This window comes from Vombatus ursinus, unplaced genomic scaffold (assembly GCF_900497805.2).
Source record: "Vombatus ursinus unplaced genomic scaffold, bare-nosed wombat genome assembly UNPS02011613.1, whole genome shotgun sequence".
Lineage (NCBI taxonomy): Eukaryota > Metazoa > Chordata > Mammalia > Diprotodontia > Vombatidae > Vombatus > Vombatus ursinus.
This window is the reverse complement of record NW_020951391.1, coordinates 3697673-3706014: the sequence shown is the minus strand read 5'-3', so window position 1 is coordinate 3706014 and position 8342 is coordinate 3697673.

The following is an 8342-nucleotide window of genomic DNA, read 5'->3' as shown; positions in this document are numbered from 1 at the left end:
TTGTGGGAGAATGTGGACAACTACACGACATGAGAAGGTACAAATGGGTTGTGACCTTTGGAGGGAATCAATGGTCACATTGATGAAATTGTAAACTTCATTAGTAAATATCAGTGTAATAGGATAAGCCCTAACCTAACTGCTACTTATGGCTTAGTCTTAACACTCTGTCAATGCTTATTTGTTGAAAGTGCTTATTTATTTTCTCGAATTGGAATTGAATCCTTTAATGTTTCCCCTTTTCTTCCTGAAGAAAGTTCAAATTCCTTTGTGTAGCCTTGAAGACCTTCTACAAACTAGCGTCACTTGACCTTTCAAGTCTTTTTTCATGCTACTCCCCTCAACCTCCTCTATCCTGTAGCCAAACCGTGTTCATCCTCCCACATACATGCCCCCTAGGTACACAACCTCTGTGTTTTTTCTCAAGGTGTTGCCTTTGAAAATCCTCCACTTCTGCCTATTGAATATCTATCTACCCATTCTCTAAAATCCAACTCAAATGTGACCTTCTTCAGGAAGTCTTCCCTGATATCCTTTATTGATAATGAACTCCACTGCCCCCTATATTTTGTCCTAATATAACACTTCCTATACATTTCCCTTTTGCATCTATTTTGTATTTTGATTATAGTTATATATATATATAGTATATATATGTAAATATATATATATATATTATATTCTCCTTTTAGACTATACATTCCATGAGAGGGGAGTCCATGTCTTAATTAAACTCCCTGTCTCCTATAGAAACTTAATAAACATTTATTCATTTGAAGAGAATTCTCAAATTGGGTTTTATGATATTCAGTTCTTTGTTTTTTCTTCATCCTGATAGCATAATGTTCCATGTAGTGGAAATTACACTGGACCTAACCACCTTGAGCCTCAGTTTCCCCATGTGTTAAAATTAGGTTGCTAGTATTTAAATTACAGAACAATGCAATAGCAGAAGTGTCAAGCTGGAAGGGACCTCTGGTCCAACCCAGAGTTAAAAGGAATCCTCATTATAACATCTGACACTGTAAGATCATGCAGTTTGTATGTAATGATCTCTACTGAGGGAATCTCCTCAGCTAGCCCACTCTAAAAAAAAATTCTTTTTTGTTTTATAAGCTTTTTATGTTTTTTATACTTTTTACATCACCATACATCACATACACCACAATAGAACACTCTCTTGCAACAAAGAAAAACTTAAGCAAAACAGACACATTTTTGACAGTGTATATACCATTCCACACCTGTAGTCCACCAGCTCTCTATCAAGAAGGAAGCAAAAATGTTTCATTGTCAGTCCTCTGGAATCGAAACCAGTTATTCGTTGCACTCGTCAGATTTCTGCCGTCTTTTAGCATTACTTTTTTTTTTGTATGACTGTGGGCATTGAGCAGATTGATCCCTAGAGTTCTCTGTGGTTCCCTTGGTTCTTCTTTATCTGCTCTGCATCACTTCGTAAGTCATTCCAAGTTTCTTTGAATTCCACAGTTGTTTCTTACAGCACAATATTCTGCCATTGCATTCATGTACCACAATTTGTTCAACCTTTCCCAATTGTAGGCACCTGCTGTGTTTCTGGGTTTTCTGCTAGAAAAAAAAAAGCAGCGCTATAAAGCAGCCAAGTGACTCAGTGGATAGATCACTGGGCCTGGAATCAGGAAAGCCTGAGTTCAAATCCTGCCTCAGGTACTTCCTAGCTGTGTGACCCTAGACAAGTCATTTAACATCTGCCTCAGTTTTCTCAAACGTAAAAGGGTGATAATAACAATAACTACCTCACAGGGTTGTTATGATGATCAAATGAGATATTTGTAAAGCACTTTACACAATGACTGGCACATAGTAGGTACTATATAAACACTTATTCTCTTCTCCCTTCCTCCATAAATATTTTGATAAATATCAAAGAACCTTTAATCAACATTTGGTGGACTTCTCCATTTGCTTTAGACCTACTTGGAGCATTTACCCAGTATTATCCAAAATATGAACAGTTTAGTGGCTTGTCTCAATTTCAAATTCCTTTCTACAACAATTGGATAATTCACAGCTCTACCATTTGTATACCTGTCTTCATTCCAACATTGACTATTTCCATCTTTTGTCATTTTTGTCTATTTTCAATCTTCATTGCCAATTTATGCTACTTCTTCCCGAGTTCGTGTGAAGTTCAATTAAGAAAATATGTTGAAGTGTCTTGTTACCTTGAAATACTCCTTAAATATTGTTGTAGTAGTGTCTAACCCTATGTGATCCCATGGCTTTGTCCATGGGGTTTTGTTGGCAAAGATACTAGAGTAGTTTGTTATTTCCTTTTCCAGTGTTTCTCACTTTCACAGATGAGGAGCACAGGCAAATAGGGGTTAAGTGACTTGCCTCAGGTCACACAGCTAGTAAGTGTCTGAGCCCAGATTTGAACTCAGATCTTCCTGATTCCAGGCCCAGTGCTCTATCCATTGTACCATCTATGTTTTTTTTTTCATTTTTATTATTCTAGGTAGATAATGAACACCTAAAAATCACCTACAAACGCCGAGGTTCTTGAAAAAAGGAACTGCCAAATGTAACTTTGTTTAGAATAGTGATTAAAATTTGAAGAAAAAAATAACAAAAACTCTAGTTTAATTCCACATGATACTATGAACAAAGATTTTATGAATCCAATATCCTCCTTTTGGAATACCCAAGTGTCTTCTCAGTCTGTAAATTAACATTTGTAAGAAGTTTTTTGCCAATATGAAAGTTGTTTGGGAAACATCCAATCCATCTGGAAAGCTGCATGTGTCTACATATTTTGCATTTACACAAAGTATTTATTTATTCCTGAGTACACTTATAACTAGAACCAGGGCGCCCTGGCAGCCAGACTGGCCTCTCCCTTTCCCTATTGCTCCAACTTTGTCAATTATGGTCACTGAGTCATTGTTGCAAAAAGAGGAGAGTTCTATCAGCCAGAGCAAATTCAGGGGAGCAATGTAATGAAACAAAGGCATAATGCACCTTGGCCAAATTTGGCTGTGTCCCCAAGTGCTGACATCCAAGGGGTATTCTTCCATTCTGCAGCACTTTACTTGTACCTTGCACTTGACTTCACTTTCCTTCACTGCCCTGAATTTCCACGTGGCATAGCTAGCCTTCCAGAGGTCTCATAGCACATTCTCCAAGCTCACTTCTACCCCCAGCCCCAGCCCAGAAGGGCTGAACCACTAAACCAACCACTGTCTCATGGTCAGACTGTCCTCCATACCACAGACAATCCCACTCTACCCCAAACTGTTTTAGCCTCAAGTGAAAAAAAAGTCTTTAATTGCTGCCCAAAGTTTAGTGTAAGAAAGCATGGAATTCAATTCTGGCTCTGCTACTTACTGGCTCTGTGATCTTGGGCAAGTCTCTGAAATTTGGGAAGCCTCAGTTTACTCATCTGTAAAACGATGGGGGCAGGGGACTAAGACTGATTGTTATGGCCCTGCCAGCTCTAAAACCTTAGGATCATAAGTGTCATGTTGATGTATTTTCCCTTCCTTCAGCATACTTTCTTTCCACTCCACAAATTCATAATTTGTTTTCCTCTCACTGGTATATTTGCTCCTGAAAATTTTAAATTCCAATTCAAACCTAATTCCTATAAATTCTGAATATAGAATTTGAAGATATTATATCCTTCACAGAAATGAATCTTTTTTAAAAAACAAAATCGATAATCTTCTTAAAGTATATCTGTATACTTTCCTGTCTTATGAGCATAGTTAGGCATCATAATTTAAGAGCATTTTTGCTTTACCCCAGAAGATAAAACTATAATCATAAATTAAGGACTCAAAGGGAATTTGGAGGCCATTAAATCCAACCCTTCCTTTTATAGATAAGGAAGCTAAGGCACTAAGAGAGGTTAAGCAACTTGGCCAGAGTCACCCGGCCAGTCTGAGGTGAAATTTGAGCCCAAATCTTCCTGACTGTAAGTCTAATACCCTATCTACTACACCTTGGGAAGCTACGAGGATCTCGAGTTTGATATAAGGAAGAGCTTTCCAACAGAAATATCTAATAATGAAATGGGCTGCCTTGGGAAGTGAATGAATTCCCCATTTCTGGACATCTTCAAGAAAAGATTTAATGATGAATTATCAGGAATATTATCACCAGGATTTCTGCCCAAATATGTGTTGGTCTAAATGACTTCTGAAATCCTTTCTAAGCTGTGAAATTGTGCAATGGGACCTAAATGATCTTCTTTTCCAACTCCAACATTTTACAGATGAGGCAACAAGCTAAGTACTGTGAATTCATTGGCCCAAGGATGCATAGCCAGCAAGCATCAAGCTTTTAATTCCAAGTCCACAAAGCTTTCTCCCTTGCACCATGTCGACAATCTACAATGTGTATGGTTTTCCTCGAGTCCACTCAAAGCAAGGTTCGCACATACAACTGAAATTAAGAGCTAATCCCAAAATCAGATACAAAGTAGCTGAAGCAACTAATCTGAATTTTACTTTTTCTACCTTCTTCTGCCTCTGATAAAGGATATATTTTCATTGTTCTCCATTGTACCACACGTATCTGAGTGTGTAAGATCTGAGGTACCAACAATCATTCTCATCTCTCTACTATTCCCCACATATACATACCATAATCCTGAATTCTGCTCCTGGAACCACTCAGGGCTCCAGTAGGTGACCTTAAGCCTTATCTTGCCCAGAACCAGGGCTCCATGTCACATTCTAGGTGCCATTTCCAAACCATAGTACTTGCACTGTGGCCATATTCCTCATTATTCCTAACTCCATCCCACTGGACTAAGACTGTGCCTCAGACTCTGATTGGTGAGCTTCTGCCTGATCTTGCTTGGAATCAGGCCCCCACTTCCTGGCCAGCATTTTCAAACCTTGCTGCCCACTCGTCCCTAACTCTCCTTTATGTATCTTGTCTTACCCCCCACTAGAATATAAGTTCCATGAAGGCAAAGGCTGCTCTGCATGTTTGTATATGTATTTGTGCTTAGCACAACGTCTGTGTTGTTCAGTCATTTCAGTTGTGTCTAACTCTTCATGATCCCATTTTGGGATTTTCTTAGCAAACATGCTGGAGTGGTTTGCCATTTCCTTCTCCAGCTCATTTTACAAATGAGGAAACTAAGATAAACAGGGTTAAGTGACTTGCCCAGGGTCACACAGCTAATAAATGTCTGAGGTCAGATTTGAACTAATGAAGATGATTCTTCCCATTTCCAAGCCCAGTGCTCTATCCACTGTACCACCTAGCTACCTTATCTTTCTGTCTGTCTATCTATCTATCTGGAATTTGAAGCCAGAAGACCTTGGTTTAAATCCAGTATCTGCTATATACTCCTTGTTTAACTTTGGGCCAGTCACCTTTCTGAGCCTGTTTATTCATCTTTAAAATAAAGGGCATTGATTAGATGATCTCCAAAGTCCTTTTCAGCTCTAATCTATGGGCCCATAATCCTAAAACCACGCAGACAAAAGAGTTCAAGACGGATTTTAGTTTTGAAATAATTGCTCATACTTCCATAGTTCTCTACCACTTATGGAGCCTTTTCCTCAAGACAACCCTGTGAGGGAGGTCATGTAAGTCTTCTTATCCCCATCTGTCAGATAAGGAAGCTAAGGATTGGAGAGACAACTGTACAGGTAGCTAATGCTCATACAACCAAGGCACGGCTAGGGTTTCAAATCCGGTCCTTCTCTTTCCAAGATCAGTTTTCTAGGATAACTCTCATGAACTGCTAAAAACCCAGAGGAATCAATCTCTAATGGTGCAATTTAGTTGAGGAGAGGTTTGAAAAAGAAGGGGTAGAGTCTCTGTCCAGAGTACCTCTAATCACAACAGGCTTGCAGCTACCATTTTGAAAAACTAGCCCTAGCTACTGTTTTAATAACATCAGTTTTAATGTTTGCTAAGAGGTAGTGAAACAAGGATAAATCCATGACATACTTAAATATTCACTTTTTCAGATGATAGCAAAGGTTAATTCACTACAGGGTTTCAGACAAAGGCTCATGCCATATGCTACTGAGATGTTTAGCTGGCAAATGAGTTGTATGGAAAGAAGAGATGCTAGCTGCTGTGTTTACAGGACTAAAATGATAGGGTCACCTATGAAATAGGCAATGTTTGTGCTTCTGTAGGCTAGATATATAATACAGAAGACTTCTACCACAGAGACACATTGAAACATGATTTTTTTAATGATGTTGGAGTCATGGATAGTTATGGTTATGGAGAATATGACCTAGTCTTTCTCTGCTAAAACAGCAATTGTGGCAATTTGGCAAAGGGCAGAGGAACAAAACAGTGAAATTTTAAGAAAACCAACAGGATAGTTAAATGTTCTATGTGTGGCAGCTAGTCTTTGGATGGGAAGATTTCTATAATTGCTTAGGCTGATTTTATTTAATCTCGATGCTCTCTCTTCTCACCTCTGTCTCAGTTTCTCTGCCTTCCTTTATGACTCAGATCAAATCCTACTTTCTGCAGAAGGCCTTTTCTGGTCTTTTGCCACACACCCCCCCTTCCACCACCCCCCAGCTGCTTGTGCCTTCCCCTCTCAGAGTGCCTTCCATATATTCTGTATACATCATGTATGTGCATATTTATTTGCATGCTGTCTCCCCAATTTGAATGTGAGTTCCTTGAAGGTAGGGATAATAGTTTTGCCTTTCTTTGTATCCCTAGTATTTAGAACCATACCTGGTACATAGTAGGTACTCAATAAATGCTTATTGACTGACTGACTGAGGTGCCAGCAAGAAAGAATATGAAGAGCATAGGGTTGGAAGTAAGAAAACAGGCTCAAGTTAGAGCTGCATTTGTGAACTGTTTGTTGCAGACAAGTTGCAATCTCATTGCCTCATCTATACAATGGGGTTAAGCATCCTTGAACAACCAGCCTCACAAGTTAGGGAGGAAAGTGCTATAAAAATGTGGGTAGAAAAAATTCTTCCCCCAGACTATAAGCTTCCTGAGGGCAGGCCCAGGTCTAAGGTAAGCCTTGTGTCTCTTCCAGAGAACCTCTGCTTGATGTTCACTGAAGTGAGTTAATGAATTGCAACAATGATTGACTACCCTATGTACAGAGCCTCTGCTAACATTTCTTAAGCCTCATCATGGAGTGGAGCCTGGATACTAGAAGGTTAAGCCAACAGTGTAAACTAGGAAATGTCTGGAAACCGAGGACTAGCTTTGCTAAGCATCACCATGCTCAACTCCAGAGGATCGAGGAATTTGGGTTGGCTGCCCAGTAGAGATAGAATGTTGGGCTTAGACTCAGGAAGACTTATATTTGAATCCTGCTACAGATAGCCATGTGACCCTAGGCAAATCACATAAACTCCCTCAGTCTCTCCTCATCTGTAAAATGGGGATAAGAATCATACCCATCTCACCTGTTTGTTCTAAGGATCCAAAGAGATCATGTAGGAAAAGCACTTGGCATACTTTAAAACCCTGTAGGAAAACTAGCTTTTATTATTAGTGGCACCTTGCAAAGGGCTGGGGGAATAAATACAAAGATAAATAAAAGTGAATCCCTGCCTTCAAGAGGCTTACCATTTTTTAAACTTTTCTTCTTGAAACTGTAGTGCCCAATAGTGGCCCCTTGACTGTTAAGTTAAGAAATGCATTTGAAAAATATACATTGGTATGAAGTATAATACAGTTATCCCTTCCACATTGTGACTTTCCCCCCTCACAGTTTGAATGTATTGTGATCAGCATAAGAAATTAAATGGGAACTTTTGAGGAGTTTTGTAGAAGCCTCAGACTACACACATAGACCAGCAAACAACAGAGCCTATGACAAAATACTTAACCCAAAGAGGTACTGTAAACATATATAATAGAAAAGTTAAAAATTCATTCTTCTCTACTATGAAAAGAAGACCAAAAATTTTTACACAGATTTTCCAGATCGTAGGGATGCCGTACCCCTAACCTCAGAGATGTAGAAGGGATAAGTGTATAGGAAATGGGGTTTAGGATTCAAATGAATGAGATGAGTTCTAATCCTGTGTCTGTCATTAACTAGCAAGTCCATTCTCCACTGCCAACCTTAGGCTTCTCAGCTATAAGTTAAAGGATTTGGGGTAGATAATGAGGCGAGTGCACGTGATATCTAAGGTTCCATCCACCTATGACATCCTATATTATATCTCTACCTTCGTGCTAAGTCAAGAGAATAGTTTCATTCATTTGCAGTTTACAAAACCATCTTGATGCCTGCCAGTTTCCCTGCTCCTTCTGTGTACAAATACAGGTTGCTTCAATGTTCTCAGATCAGTCTCTCTCTCTCTCTCTCTCTCTCTCTCTCTCTCTCTCTCTCTCTC